The sequence below is a fragment of the Lithobates pipiens genome, unplaced genomic scaffold (genome assembly GCF_037356315.1).
Source record: "Lithobates pipiens isolate NorthernLeopardFrog02 unplaced genomic scaffold, aLitPip1_a1.2 Scaffold_10, whole genome shotgun sequence".
Lineage (NCBI taxonomy): Eukaryota > Metazoa > Chordata > Amphibia > Anura > Ranidae > Lithobates > Lithobates pipiens.
This window is the reverse complement of record NW_027507686.1, coordinates 143367119-143383834: the sequence shown is the minus strand read 5'-3', so window position 1 is coordinate 143383834 and position 16716 is coordinate 143367119. Positions and strand designations below refer to the sequence as shown.

Sequence of the window (16716 nt, the reverse complement as noted above, 5' to 3'; positions counted from 1 at the left end):
CCGTTTACATCCATTTTTCCTCCTGATCCGTTTTTTTTAACATAAGAAAAAGGTGGTTTTGATCCATTCCAAAATATGGATGTTGACAGAAACAGATGTAAACGGATGTAAATGGATGATCATCCATTTACAACAGTTTTTCCCTTTTTCATCTATTCTCTCAATCAAATCCATACTAGGTGGGTTTTAAGGGGAACCCAGTGCCAATTTTTTTTTTTAAATGGCGTGGGGTCCCCCCAAAAATCCATACCAGACCCTTATCCAAGCACGCAACCTGGCAGGATGCAGGAAAAGAGGAGGAAACGAGAGAGAGCCCCCCTCCTGAACCGTACCAGGCCACATGCCCTCAAAATCGGAAGGGTACTTTGGGGTAGCACCCCAAAGCACCTTGTCCCAATGTTGATGGGGACAAGGGCCCCATCCCCACAATCCTTGCCCGGTGGCTGTGGGGGTCTGCAGGCATAAACACGAGAAACATGCACCACTTTACAGGCATACTATAGACACCCCCCAGGTACGAAATGTAAAGGAATATTTCACTTTTATTGTTTCACTTTAAGCATTATTAAAATCATTGCTCCCGAAAAAACTGACATTTTTAAAACTTTTTTTTTTGCATTGATACATGTCCCCTAGGGCAAGACCCGGGTCCACAAACACTTTTTTTGACAATAACTTGCATATAAGTCTTTAAAATTAGCACTTTTGATTTTTCATGTTCGTGTCCCATAGACTTTAACGGTGCTGGCGTGTTCAAACAAATTTTTTGCCTGTTCGCATGTTCTGCTGCGAACCGATCCAGGGAGTGTTCGGCCAATCCCTAGTTCCAGCATAGATCATAGCTCTGTACTATGTTACATAGTCAGGTTGAGAAAAGACACAAGTCCATCTAGTTGCTCTGTTGTCTGCAGATCCTCTGATATTGTTTGTTTAGTTGAGGCTTTGTACCATGTGACAGTCTGACTGTAGACTGAGGGCCTTCCAGCCACTTCCTGCTCATTCTCTAGTGTAGAACACTCCCCTTTGTAGTCTGTCAGAGTCGAAAATGATGTAACTTCCTTCACAGCTCTGATGGTGGGTGGGATTGAATACATCCTAATTAGCGGTCAATCCCATCCAGTCACGCCTACAGGAAGAGTCCAAATCTCCCAAGTCCCTCCTCACAGATCACAGCATTATTCAAAAAGGAAACCCCTTCATACTCAGCCTGTTCTGAGCTGCTGCCGGCAGGATTGAATGGATCACAATTACAAATCAAGGCTGCCAAGGTAAATATGCCAACCAGTGTGGACAGGGTGAGTCCCACGTCTCAGATCCTGCCCTCCCAGAGCCCTGCTCTCTGTCAAGTGATTCATTTACATGTGAAGAAAACACCTTCATAATAAACCTCTCATAGCCTTTCCTCTGTAGTTTTGCAGTAAGCCCTTATTAACACAGGAATGACACAGTTAAACCTGCTTTGCATTTGAACCCATCCACATCAATTTCCAGAACTGCTACAAGTGACTCCCATAGTCTGCCCTGAAATACAGAGGCTCAAAGCATGATGGGACATGTAGTATCAGGACTGGTAAAGGAAGGAAACAGGAAGTCAGAGAACTTTGAAATTCAGCCAGGAGAAGTAGTGAGATCATGGACACAAACTTGCTTTTTACAGCTAAATGAGGTAAGATACCGATAAAATTACAGCGGGGGTTATGATTCATTTACATGCACCACTGGGATTTTTTTTTTTCCAAAAAAAAAGACATAACATTTTGAAAAAAACAAACATGTTTCATAGTTTGTTATAAAATTTTGTAAACGAGGAATTTTTCTCCTTCATTGATATGCGCTGATGAGGCTGCACTGATAGGCTGCTCTGATAAGCACAGATAAGGCAGGACTGATGGCCACTGATAAGGCGGCACTGATGGACAGCACTGGTGATGAGGCACTGATTGGTGACATTTATAGGTGGCACTGTGGGCACTAATGGGTGGTACTGTGGGCACTGTTGTGCACTGGTTGTACAGTGGCAGCTGCCACAGGTGGGCATAGATGACTCTGCAGAGATCTCCATGATATGTCCCTTTGACAGCCGCCGGTGATCGTTTTTATTTTTTTCTCCTTGCGCTATCAGCGTGAGGAGAAAAAGTAGCCGATTACCAGCTCTATTTATAACACGATTAGCTGTCGGGATCAACCCCTTACTCTGATCTGTGATCAGCTGAGTCTCATAGACTCGCTGATCACAGAGCACGCCCTGCAGGAGGCACGCAGGACGCTATTGACGCCCTCTCAATAGGTCCATACTGAAGCCATCATTTGACTATAGCGCGGATGGGAAGAGGTTAAAGTGATACTAAAGTATTTTTTCGTTTTTTTTAAATAACAAACATGTTATACTTACCTGCTCTGTGAAGCTGTGGAGTAGATTTGCACAGAGCAGCCCAGATCCTCCTCTTCTCTGGCCCCTCTCCGGCACTCCTGGCCCCTCCCTCCTGTCGAGTGCTGCTTGCTGTGGGGGCACCCAAGCCAAGCTGTAGCTCTGTGTGTTCATTCAGACACAGAGCCACAGTTCAGCCCCGTCCCCTTTCTCCTGATTAGCTAACTAGCTTAAGGGATGTGTGCACATTGCTGGAGGAAGATGGGTCGTAGGTAAGTATTAGGGGGGCTGCTGCACACAGAAGGTTTTTTTTTATCTTAATGCATGGAATGCATTAGGATAAAAAAAAAACTTCTGACTTTACAACCACTTTAGGACTAAAAAAGACCAAATAAGAGAAATTAATCGTTAGGATTTTCATAAAAATTTAAAAGCAACCTTGCAAATATAAAAAATATATATATATATATATATATATATATATATATATATATATATATATATATATATATATATATATATATATATATATATATAATGCCCAATTAACTCTTCGTAAAATGTATTCAGTTCTAACTTTTCTCCTTTGCCATTATTAATCTGCTGAATGTTTACTATTAATATTTAAACTGAATTTGTTTTAATTTACTTATTTTTTGCAGTGTCACATAAAAAACGCACAAAACTGGGGGAAATTACTGCAGCCCGACAACATAAATTACCTTTTTTGTGTGCTTCAATGCTGGTACAAGATGACCAATATAGATAAAGAAATCTGCTTTATGTTTTAGTTTCTGCTGAAGAACAAGATGCTGATATCACAAAGCCAACTTACATATTTGGGAAGGTATGCTTCATAATGGCTGTCTGTTAGCTGATTTATGTCTAAAAAATTTACTACCTAAGCTGGTAGAAGCTGTAAGTTTTTCTCTAAAAAGAATGAGTACAGTATGTGACATTGTGTATTTGTTAAATTAGATAACCATACCTGAATATACAGTATCTTCTTAGGCTAAATGATTTAAAAATACATACAGGTTTTAGGCTTATACACTATTTTCCTTTTATAGGGTGCAACGCTTCCACAGCAAGTCACTTCAGACTTTAAAATTTGGACTGGGCAGAGAAGTTAAGGTTTTGGAAAATGAACAGACTCTTAGCAAAGTACATCATGGCCTAGCAGAAAAAAAATGTTTCAGGTAGGGAGGTCAACAGTGAAAAAAAGCAGTAATCTTTAAAAAAATAAAAATTTAAAAGGAAGACATCACACTAGCAAAAGGCAGACGGGACGGCTGATAATTTAGGAACGGAAACTGAAGTTGGTGTACGCAATAAAAATCATTCTCGAAAATTAAAGTGCCATGACCTAAAGTATCTGTGTTGACTAACACAAAGGTTTGACTTGTTGATGAGCCACGATAAGCACATTTGACTAGAAATATATATATTTAGGTGTCTTCTTTCAAAAGTTTAACTACACCTAAAATTCAGGAAGAACAAATAGAATAGAAGGACCAATAGCAGGATTTACAATTGCACAAAAGTAATTTTCCAGAAATGCAAATATTACAGCATACATGTGAGAGAAACACTATTTTTTTCTGTAGCCACAAGGCAGCAATTTTGATTTCCTAGAAATAATCACCCAAAAATAAAATTCTAAAAAGTTCTCACATTCTTTTTCTTCCCCGGTTCCCTCGGTGCCAACATGTTCAATGTGACATATGTTGTATACTCGTCAAACCAGAACAGTGTTGAGAGAACATTAAATCCGGAGCTGATGTAGCACTCACCCCGAAAGGAGCTGCTGATGAATGTATAATCCTTGTACCCTGCCTATCAACCCCAAAAGTCTCAACCCCTTTGGCACACCTGTATGGCAATATGAATGTGGGACCCAGCAGTAAAGATAAACACAGTAATGATACACTATATAACAGGGCTTTTTTTCAGCTGGAACTTGGAGGAACTCAGTTCCACCACCTCTGGCTCGGGCCCTCTGCTCCCTCTCACCACTATCTCTTGCAAACACAGAAGTCAGATCCCACTACCCCAACTGAATGATCCCCCTGCAAGTGAGAGAGGCAGAGCCACCTATAGTGTGCGGGGAGGTACTAGTGCTTCAGCTTAATACACCAACAAAGGAAGATATGTGGAAGATGGCGGGAGCTTTGAAGGAAGATGGAGACAGTGGAAGGGGGGGTTGCATGCAGAGGTCAGAGTTGAAGAGTGGTGAAAGTGAGGAGGATAGAGGATGCAGAGGTAGAGGAAGGCTGAACTCTACACTCTGTGTAACACCCTCACACCCCCCCCCCCCCGAAACTCTGTACTCTGTACGTAATGCACTCCTGGTATTTATTGCCCCTTCCACTGTTAGTGAAATCTGACCACACTCACTATTTAATGCAGTTTGAAGGGTTTGGTTGGGCTAGGGGAGGGGTTTTTTAAGAAGTTGTGGTTGAGTTCCTGCACCTATTTTCTGAGAAAAAAAAAGCCCTGCAATATAGTATATTTACCGTCACCTTGGAGCCCGTCACTTCACCAGCTGTGATAATAGATTGAGACTCACACAGGGTATCAATTAACCATCTGAAAGTTTACGGAGGTAAACGTTTAACACAATTAACCATGTTATAACTCAAAGACAGTAAATGGCAATATAACAGTCAATGTAAATGTGAAACTGTATTCAAGGATCACCATAGAAAGAGTGATGCAAACAGGTGCACAGTAGGAAAGGTACCCAATACCAATCAGCAACTATATTGAACACCTTCCCACTGAAACCTCCAAGCACACACACATACCAATTCTGCAGCAGAATGCTATGAATATACAACAGCACAATACAATATAACTTTGTATCATGTACTCAAGGGCTCCCTCTAGGTTGCAATACACTGTTCACTCTGCAAACCGAAGTTGTGCTGTTTTATAGCAAATAACAAAGTCTCTTGTCTTCTTCCTCTTCAGCTAGCTCAGGTTATTAGACTGCAGTATTTGTAAATCCAACAGGGAAAAACAAGTGGACAGCAGACTGTATGATAGGTGATGTGCTGAAAATAGTGTACTTGCAAAATAGAAGGCACTGGTAATACTTTTCCCTTAGCAGTGGTAGTGATGCAGCATTAACTTTATAGCACAGGGAAGGGCAACCCTGCAGCTCCACTGTGTGCGGGCTAGGGATGAATGAGAACACTTCTGTGGGACTACAAGTCCCACCAGCAGTCTGTAACAAAGTAACACGGCAAAAGTACACTATATTGATCTGGGCAAGTGCCCGCTCACCACAACAGGCCCAGATGCTTGCAAGGCTCCTTTCCTGGAATCTCAGTCCCATCCAAGCTGGCGCCGTCACACTGCACCACTCCTTCTGATGGCTGATGTAACTGTATGCAGGAAACCTTTAGAAATCTTGGATCCTCCGGTCCATTCACACGCTGGTCAAGCTGACTATGCTCTGAAACTCCTCAGAGGCCAAACTATTCCGCTTCGCACCTTGCAGGCCGCAGTCTGTCAAACACATAGACCGTACTGCAGGCAGGCTTTGAATGTTCTGAAACACAGACCGATCCTCCTACTCGATCAGCAGGGCAGTTCACAGGGATCCCTCTGGGGTGGGTAATCTGCTCTTCGCTGTAGGCCCCAAGCGCTCCCACGCTGAGCCCACACACAGACCTCCTGCTGTGTGCTGAATGGCGTCCGGAGAGTGAGAAAACGTGGCATGCCTGTCCCTTTTATTTGCTTACCCAGCAGGCAGTTCTTTGGCTTGGCCTTGTGGATGAGTGAATTGGGCATTGTGGGTCAGTAGTTCCTTAACTGAATTAAACACATGAGTCACTTAAACATTGAACTACATTTCCCTTAATGCTTTGCAGCGCTGTTCAATAATTGTAAGAAAAAGTCCTAACAGCATTAACATCAAAAGCATACTAGAGGGAGCCATTCACTTACTTAAGGAAGGACATATTAACATGATAGCTTGGGTCAAAACACATGTGCTACAGTGATAAAAGCAGAAGGCCAAGCTGTGGTTTTAACACCCTGCCCACCTAAACAAGGGCATGAAGTTGCTCAGGGCCATACACATGCCACAACATGCGATGCATTGCTTTGCTACAGCAACAAAGTAAAACTCTCTATTGCATTCAGCCTTCCCAGAAGAATTGAAGCTGTTATAGCTGCAAAGGGTGGACCAACTTAATATTGAACCCTATGGACTAAGACGTGGATGCCATTAAAGTTTTTGTGCTTATAAAGGCAGGCATCCCAACACTTATGACAATATAGTGTATGTGAAATTCATTTTGTGATTTGTCCTGTTTATAATGACATGTCTGTTACAATCACAGCAAAGGTATTAATAATTGTAATTCCGCAAAAATAAAACAGAATTTGAAGAAAATCAAAAAAAAAAAAAACACTGTACTCATCAATCAACACAATTCACCCATCAAACAAACTAAAAATGGACTATTCAACCACACATGTCAATTTCCTAGACACTACAGTATCCTTTAGGGATGACAAGCTGCACACCTCAATATACAGGGAGCCCACTGACAGATGTAACTATGTCCACAGATCCAGCTTCTACTCCCAGCGCACCAAAACGGTCCATCATACGCAGCCAGGTCATAAGATACCACTGAATATGCTCAGAGAAGATAAACATCTCAGAATACTAGCAGAATCCCACCATAAATAAAGGCTAAAAGGACCAAACCATCAATACAAGCATAAACGCGGCCCTGAAAACTCAAAGGATTTTCTCAAAGAAAATCTCCTACAAAAATTAATATACAGAACAAAAAAATAACTAACCACATATAACTCAGTGCTAGAATAGAAAGATAATCAAAAGATTTGCAATCTATCATAACAGAGGATGAAATACTGAAAGAAATATTCAACAACCTCCAATGCTGGCTTTCAGGAAACCAATCAGCTTCACACATCGACTAATCAGCAGGAAATTTAATTCTGATTATGAAGTCACAAATAAAAGGAACCGCAACAAAAAAACACTGCAAACTGTGAATTCCAAATCAATTCATTAACCACTTTACGCTTGGCCTATAGCAAAATGACAGCTGAGCGATGGTTTATTTGTTCTGACTGGACATCATATGTTGTCCTTCAGAATAAGTCACTCGTGCATGCAGCATGGCAATTGGTGGTGTCGCTCGGACACACCGCATCTCCGATCACTGTAAAGAGGCTTGTTACCATGTGATCAGCTGTGTCCAATCACAGCATAAATAGAAAGTGCCAGTTATCGGCATTCCTCTAGTCACACTTTGCCCTTGTACACACGGTCGGAGATTCCGTCGGAATGTGTCCGATCGGAGCGGTTTGTCGGATATTCCGACTGTGCGTGGTATGCATCGGACTGTTTCCGTCGGAATATCCATCGGACCAAATTTTCCAACTTGCTGGAAATATTTTCCGACAAACTGCTCCGATCGGACATACTCCGATCATGTGTAGAGAATTCCGATTGGACAAAGTGCCACGCATGCTCAGATCAAATTCCTACATCAAAGCTAATGGCTACTAGCCTGAACGTAGTCCCATCGTAACAAAATTACGTCATCACGTTCTGAAAGATCGGATTTTCCGACAACTTTGTGTGTGTATGCAACAGTTTCGGACAAGATCCGTTGGACAAAATCCGTTGGACAAAATCCGACGGATTTGGTTGTCGGAATCTCCGACCGTGTGTACAAGGGCTAACAGTGCATGAGTAGAGGAGAGCCGATAAGCCACTTTCCAGGAGGGACAAGCGGTTTCCCTGACAGCCCTATCAGCGATGCCTGCTAGTACCCAGCAGTGATGTCAATCAATGCCCATCAGTGATCCCAATCAGTGCCCATCAGCGATGCCTGTCAGTGCCTGCTCATCAGTGGCACCAATCAGTGGCCAATGGTGCCATCTATCAGTGTCCATTAGTGCCTGCACCATCAGTGCTGCCAATCGGTGCCACCTTATCAGTGCCACCTCATCAGTGTCCATCAGTGCTGCCTTACCAGTGCCCAGCAGTGCAGCCTCATCAGCGCACATCATTGAAGGTGAAAAAGAAAGCTCTATTTGTCGTAAAAAAAATTATTAAAATTTCATCTGCGTATAGTGTTGCATGACTGCACAATTTTCAGTTAAAATAACGCAGTGTCAAAAAGCAAGAAAATGGTCTGGTCATGAAGGGGGCAAGTGGTCCAGGATGGCAGGTGGCTAATCACTTAACCTGTCCGTAGTCATAACATGGCCGATCAGTGTTTATCAAATTTGCATACACACACACACACATTCATTAAATGTACTATTATTACTGATGGTGAACATATACTATAATGAGTTACTTCATCCCCCAAAAAATATTTTAGCACTAAAGTGTGTTAATTCACACTCTATATTTTAACAGGTTTTAGTTCAAAACAGGTTTCACAGACCGTATTGGTTGTGTAACACTTTATTAGGCTGGAATAATTCAATCATAATAGGAAATCACTGGATCAAATCATTGCAGACATCTCAAGTCTCCCTCTAGGTGCGGGAGTCTGCCGCATTTCTGCAGCGGCTCCCGCTCACCCGCAAGTGCCTCCCGATATCCCGGGAATGATCAGTGCGGCGGGGAACAGCTGTGATCACCGATCTCCTTTGTATTGATTTTTAGCTGACAGGCTAAAGGCTTCTCCTTCTCTCCCTCCCGCGGCTCTCAGCTAAAAAGCTATACAGGGAGATCGGTATTCACATCTGTCCTTCCAGCCACACCGATCATTTCCAACTGTTCTGTGTGCTCCTCCCGGGCCACCTCCATGTCCTTCTCTGCCCCCGTTCTCCTCCGGCCCCCTCCACGTCCTTCTCCACCTCCGTTCTCCGGCCCCCTCCATGTCCTTCTCCACCTCCGTTCTCCGGCCCCCTCCATGTCCTTCTCCGCCCCCGTTCTCCTCCGGCCCCCTCCACGTCCTTCTCCACCTCCGTTCTCCGGCCCCCTCCATGTCCTTCTCCGCCCCCGTTCTCCTCCGGCCCCCTCCATGTCCTTCTCCACCTCTGCTCTCCTCCAGCCCCCTCCATGTCCTTCTCCACCCCCGTTCTCCTCCGGCCCCCTCCATGTCCTTCTCCACCCCCGTTCTGCGGCCCTCTCCATGTCCTTCTCCACCCCCGTTCTGCGGCCCTCTCCATGTCCTTCTCCACCCCCGTTCTCCTCCGGCCCCCTCCATGTCCTTCTCCACCCCCGTTCTCCTCCGGCCCCCTCCATGTCCTTCTCCACCCCCGTTCTGCGGCCCTCTCCATGTCCTTCTCCACCCCCGTTCTGCGGCCCTCTCCATGTCCTTCTCCACCCCCGTTCTCCTCCGACCCCCTCCATGTCCTTCTCCACCCCCGTTCTGCGGCCCTCTCCATGTCCTTCTCCGCCCCCGTTCTCCTCCGGCCCCCTCCATGTCCTTTTCCACCCCCGTTCTCCTCCGGCCCCCTCCATGTCCTTCTCCATCCCCACTCTCCTCCGGCTCCATGTTCTTCTCCGGCCCCCTCCATGTCCTTCTCTACCCCCATTCTCCTCCGGCCCCCTCCATGTCCTTCTCCACCCCCGTTCTCCGGCCCCCTCCATGTCCTTCTCCACTCCCGCTCTCCTCCGGCCCCCTCCATGTCCTTCTCCACCCCCGTTCTGCGGCCCTCTCCATGTCCTTCTCCACCCTCGTTCTCCTCCGGCCCCCTCCATGTCCTTCTCCACCCTCGTTCTCCTCCAGCCCCCTCCATGTCCTTCTCCACCCTCGTTCTCCTCCGGCCCCCTCCATGTCCTTCTCCACCCTCGTTCTCCTCCGGCCCCCTCTAAGTCCTTCTCTTCCCCGTTCTCCTCCGGCCCCCTCCATGTCCTTCTCCACCCCCGTTCTCCTCTGGCCCCCTCCATGCCCTTCTCCACCCTTGTTCTCCTCCAGCCCCCTCCATGTCCTTCTCCACCCCGTTCTCTTCCGGCCCCCTCTATGTCCTTCCCTGCTCCCCCGTTCTCCTCTGGCCCCCCTCCTCCCCCGCAGCCTGCTCTTCTCCTCTGCTGTGGGGGGAACTAGTTAATGGACACTGCAAGCGAGATCACTCCTGTGTCCTGTGATAAATGTGTTTACTCTGCTCAGTTTATGAATGGACAGGAGCCTCTGTCTCCTGTTCATTCATCTTTAGTGCCAAGAAAGGGACTGGGAAATGTGTGCCCTCAGTCTCTTTGTGTGTCTCAAAGGGGAAATGTCAGGGGTCTGCTTAGACCCCTGAAATCTCACCAAAGCCTCCCAAAAAATATAAAAAAAAAAATTATAAAAAAATGTAAAAAAAAATAAAAAGTGTAAAAAAAATAAATAAAAAAAACTACTGACACCACTCTCCCCTGCCCTACCAACACTGTCCACTGCCCGAACCCCCCCTCAAAAAAAGCATTGTGATTTTTATTTTTTTAAACAAATTAAATTGTAAAAAAAAATTTATATTAAAAATGTTAAAAAACTACTGACACCGTCCACATACCACCCACCCCACCCCCTTCTCTGGAAGCACTGCGAAAAAATATTGAAAAGGTGATTTAAATAATATTTTTCCACAGGGGATGGGGAGGCGTTTGCGGGCGTGAATGGCCACCTCCCTGAAATTAGTTTGCCACCTCCCTGAAATGAGTTTGCCGCCTCCCTGAAATGAGTTTCTGGAGGTTGGGATGTCTGTCATTGATCATGATGAATAATATACTCACACAACCAGTCATATCAGTTCATTCCTGATGACCAAGAAGCGATGGCTTTGTGCATGTACATGTTTTTTATACTAAAAGTTCTAACGTAAAAGTAAAGCATTTTATATACACAATACCCTGTTCTAGACGTACGGTACATATTTACACTATAAATTAAGTGACAAATATTTTTTTTCGGTACTTGAGAAAAGCGCTTCAGCGTCTCTTTCAATCAGATACTCCTTCTCCCATACATGTTGTTTAATAAAATGTAAAAGTATACAACACGGCACTTATTTTTGGTTAGTAGCCAAACACTGAAGTAAGCAAAGGAAGTGAAAAACGATGTGTGTCCCTTCCGCACGCAAACAGAAATGACATATTGGGGGTGCTTGGGCAAGCAGAAACAGCAGCAGTAAGGAAGACTGATGGTTCCCCAAACAAGCTGCAAACTAGCAGAAGGAAAATCTATTTCTCCGTAGAGGCCAACACTGTCTAATGGATGGCTTGGCTTGAGATCATGGAACGCTAAAAGTGCCACTAAGAGCTCCTTCACATGGCCATCCAGGAGGGAGGCAGTAAAAATAGGTAGTTGAGCTGCAGTTTTACCACACCCTGACTACCCAAGTAAACAAATCAACTTTGGAACTGAGGTAAACTCTACATTTGAATTTGTACCTATAGATAAGATAGGCCTATAGTATGGCTTACCTGTAGGCACAGGTACTTGCACTGTTGGCGATGCTGCCCATGCCGCTCCTTCAGAGCTCTATGCCAGAGTCCAGGGCTCCCACTTGCCCACCCGAGTGACGTCACCGGTGCCCCAGCCATTCACACAGCCGGAGTTTTCAAAGCCAGAAAGACCGTGTCAGCTCTGCGTGGGGGGGGGATTCGCTTTACAGGTAAGTCTTTGACATTGTGCTAGTATGCTGTGCAGTCTAGTACCTTATGACTTAACCCAGCAGGGAGAGCAGTTCCTTTTTGCTTCAGTGGAAGTTTACTACTAGTGATGGCCGAACGGTTCGCCCGGCGGTCGTTTCGCGGCGAATTTCCGACTTTCGCCGTCCGCGGGTTCGAACGCCTTTTTCCGTCGTTCGCCCCGGCGGACTTACGTGTTTAATGTATACAAGAACTTTAACCTTTCGTGACACGTTTATCATGTGTTACAGGACAACCAATTGAGACATGACAGCTCATGGACACTTGGACATTCCCCCTAACCTATAAATACACCCGATCCGGTGGCCATTTTACATTCTTTCTTCTGTCACTGTAGGGAAAGGATCCTGTGTGGAGTAGGGACAGAGAAAACGCTAGCTATTTGGTACACAAAAGTTCTTTTCAGGACTGGTATAGGTGTTAGGTCAGCAGCCTGAGTTTCTTTTGTCAGTTTAGATAAAGGGACAGAGCGCTGTATGCTGCTATTTTAGGGACAGCTCAGCCAGATTAGTCTTTCTTCATCATCATCATCATCATCATCATTAGCTGTTACTATCAGGTCCACAAAAGAGCTGTTCCAGCTAATCGTTCCAGCCTACTCTTTTTTGCCAATTTGTATAGGGACAGGCAGGAAGCAGTGTGTCAGGCAGTGAGGATAATTTTAAAGACTTGCTGTTACTATTAGTTCCACAAAGGTTCTTTTCAGGACTGGTATCAGTGGTACGGTAATAGGCTTGTACACGTATAATATTCTTTCTTCCAAATATAGAAAGAATATTATACTTGACTGCTGCCCTTCTGCTGCAGTCTGCTAATCATTCACAACTCACTTGTTCCACAAAGCTCTTTATCAGGACTGGTAACTTGGTCTGTCTAGGGTGCTACGGTACATAGGCTTGGGTGCGGTACAGTCTGCTGTTCTGTAAGGACCGCTATCGGTCCACAATACATAGGGTTGCCGTGCACTACTGCTGACCGCTGCCCTATACTGCAGCAGTCCTTCAGCGGTATAGGGACTGACGCACAGTCTGCTAAACACTAATACACAACCTGCTTGGTCCACAAAAGTTCTTATAAGGACTGGTAACTTGGTATAGGGTGCTACGGTACATAGGCCTGAGTGCAGTACAGTCTGCTGTTCTGTAAGGACCGCTATCGGTCCACAATACATAGGGTTGCCGTGCACTACTGCTGACCGCTGCCCTATACTGCAGCAGTCCTTCATTGGTATAGGGACTGACGTACAGTCTGCTAATCACTAACACACAACCTGCTTGGTCCACAAAAGTTCTTATAAGGACTGGTAACTTGGTATAGGGTGCTACGGTACATAGGCCTGAGTGCAGTACAGTCTGCTGTTCTGTAAGGACCGCTATCGGTCCACAATACATAGGGTTGCCGTGCACTACTGCTGACCGCTGCCCTATACTGCAGCAGTCCTTCATTGGTATAGGGACTGACGTACAGTCTGCTAATCACTAACACACAACCTGCTTGGTCCACAAAAGTTCTTATAAGGACTGGTAACTTGGTATAGGGTGCTACGGTACATAGGCCTGAGTGCGTTACAGTCTGCTGTTCTGTAAGGACCGCTATCGGTCCACAATACATAGGGTTGCCGTGCACTACTGCTGACCGCTGCCCTATACTGCAGCAGTCCTTCAGCGGTATAGGGACTGACGTACAGTCTGCTAAACACTAATACACAACCTGCTTGGTCCACAAAAGTTCTTATAAGGACTGGTAACTTGGTATAGGGTGCTACGGTACATAGGCCTGAGTGCGTTACAGTCTGCTGTTCTGTAAGGACCGCTATCGGTCCACAATACATAGGGTTGCCGTGCACTACTGCTGACCGCTGCCCTATACTGCAGCAGTCCTTCAGCGGTATAGGGACTGACGTACAGTCTGCTAATCACTAACACACAACCTGCTTGTTCCACAAAAGTTCTTATAAGGACTGGTAACTTGGTATAGGGTGCTACGGTACATAGGCCTGAGTGCGTTACAGTCTGCTGTTCTGTAAGGACCGCTATCGGTCCACAATACATAGGGTTGCCGTGCACTACTGCTGACCGCTGCCCTATACTGCAGCAGTCCTTCATTGGTATAGGGACTGACGTACAGTCTGCTAATCACTAACACACAACCTGCTTGGTCCACAAAAGTTCTTATAAGGACTGGTAACTTGGTATAGGGTGCTACGGTACATAGGCCTGAGTGCGTTACAGTCTGCTGTTCTGTAAGGACCGCTATCGGTCCACAATACATAGGGTTGCCGTGCACTACTGCTGACCGCTGCCCTATACTGCAGCAGTCCTTCATTGGTATAGGGACTGACGTACAGTCTGCTAATCACTAACACACAACCTGCTTGGTCCACAAAAGTTCTTATAAGGACTGGTAACTTGGTATAGGGTGCTACGGTACATAGGCCTGAGTGCGTTACAGTCTGCTGTTCTGTAAGGACCGCTATCGGTCCACAATACATAGGGTTGCCGTGCACTACTGCTGACCGCTGCCCTATACTGCAGCAGTCCTTCAGCGGTATAGGGACTGACGTACAGTCTGCTAATCACTAACACACAACCTGCTTGTTCCACAAAAGTTCTTATAAGGACTGGTAACTTGGTATAGGGTGCTACGGTACATAGGCCTGAGTGCGTTACAGTCTGCTGTTCTGTAAGGACCGCTATCGGTCCACAATACATAGGGTTGCCGTGCACTACTGCTGACCGCTGCCCTATACTGCAGCAGTCCTTCATTGGTATAGGGACTGACGTACAGTCTGCTAATCACTAACACACAACCTGCTTGGTCCACAAAAGTTCTTATAAGGACTGGTAACTTGGTATAGGGTGCTACGGTACATAGGCCTGAGTGCGTTACAGTCTGCTGTTCTGTAAGGACCGCTATCGGTCCACAATACATAGGGTTGCCGTGCACTACTGCTGACCGCTGCCCTATACTGCAGCAGTCCTTCATTGGTATAGGGACTGACGTACAGTCTGCTAATCACTAACACACAACCTGCTTGGTCCACAAAAGTTCTTATAAGGACTGGTAACTTGGTATAGGGTGCTACGGTACATAGGCCTGAGTGCGTTACAGTCTGCTGTTCTGTAAGGACCGCTATCGGTCCACAATACATAGGGTTGCCGTGCACTACTGCTGACCGCTGCCCTATACTGCAGCAGTCCTTCATTGGTATAGGGACTGACGTACAGTCTGCTAATCACTAACACACAACCTGCTTGGTCCACAAAAGTTCTTATAAGGACTGGTAACTTGGTATAGGGTGCTACGGTACATAGGCTTGAGTGCGGTACAGTCTGCTGTTCTGTAAGGACCGCTATAGGTCCACAATAGATAGGGTTGACGTGCACCACTGCTGACCGCTCACCTATACTGCAGCAGTCCTTCAGCGGTATAGGGACTAAGAGTTTTGTCACAGGGTCATTTAAAAAATGACATGCAGAGGAAGAGGCAGGCCCTTCCGCAGGGGTGGTAGGGGTAGGGCAGGAGCAACAGGCTTGAGCCAAAGTGGGAAGTTGCAGAAGGTGCGTTCAATTACTTTAAAGGATGCACCAGACTTGGTTGAGTGGCTCGCTCAGCCTTACTCTTCTGCACCCTCCTCATCCTCTCGATCTGCACCCTCTTCTTCACTCTCTGCTATGTGCACCCCCAAAGACACTACCACCAACAACACGACCACCACCACCACCACCACATACCTTCCGCTTGAGTCACTGGAATTATTTTCCGATCCATATCAAGAGGACATTTCTGATGCGCAGCCACTCTTGGTATTGGATCAGGAAGAGGAGGTAGCAACAAGCGCTACTCAGCAGTCTGACGCCAGTACCCAGATCAGCCCAAGGAGGAGGTTGGTCCCCGGTGTTGCTGCCTACTCTACTTATAGCGGTGGGGAAGGTGACGTTGATGATGACGTGTCTAGTGATGTCACGTGGGTGCCCACAAGAGAGGAAGAGGAGGGGAGTTCAGAGGGAGATATGGACCAGCAGATAGGGAGGAGAAGCAGCAATGACTTACATTGCACAGCAGGGACAAAGCAGACTGCAAATGTATCAGGAGCGAGTCATCGACCATGTACGGTCACATCTGGCGCTCCCAGGACACCGGCACATGGCTCCGCAGTGTGGGCTTTTTTTAACGTGTCCGCTGCTGACAATAGCGTTGCCATCTGCAATCTTTGCAGTCAACGCGTTAGTCGCGGTAAGCCCAATACTCACCTAGGGACGACCGCCTTAAGAAGGCACATGAGCAGCCATCACCGAGCCCAGTGGGAGCAACGGAACACACAAAGCCACACTGCAGGCTCTCACCGTCCAGCCTCGTCTTCTACTTCTCCTTCTCCTCTCTCCTCACAATTGTCCTCCACTCCACCTTCCATCACGCCAAGCTCACATTTTTCTGCAAAAAGGCAGGCTTCCGTGGGCCTAATGTTTGAGCGTAAAAAAATGATGACGCCGGATAACCCTCTTGCCCAACGGTTGGCGGCTGGCTTGTCAGAACTCATAGCCCGCCAACTACTGCCATATAAACTGGTGGACTCGGAGGCCTTTCGCAAATTTGTGGCCATTGGAACACCACAATGGAAGGTCCCAGGAAGGAAGTATTTCTCAGAGAAGGGCATCCCAGAGCTATATGGCCATGTTCAGCGGCAAGTGAATGTATCTCT

General features: G+C 46.2%; 1 long non-coding RNA gene across 2 annotated transcripts in view; it reads left to right on the top strand.

Annotated features, from left to right (window-relative positions):
* LOC143934645 (uncharacterized) overlaps positions 1 to 16716 on the top strand; it is a 50011-nt gene that overhangs the window by 22947 nt on the left and 10348 nt on the right. Inside the window, exons 3-4 of one of the 2 annotated variants that reach the window (XR_013263322.1) lie at positions 3031 to 3215; positions 3439 to 6756. This is a non-coding gene — a long non-coding RNA (uncharacterized LOC143934645). Of the gene's footprint in view, positions 1 to 3030; positions 3216 to 3438; positions 6757 to 16716 lie in introns of those variants that run through there. The other variant, XR_013263323.1, reaches the window with a different exon arrangement.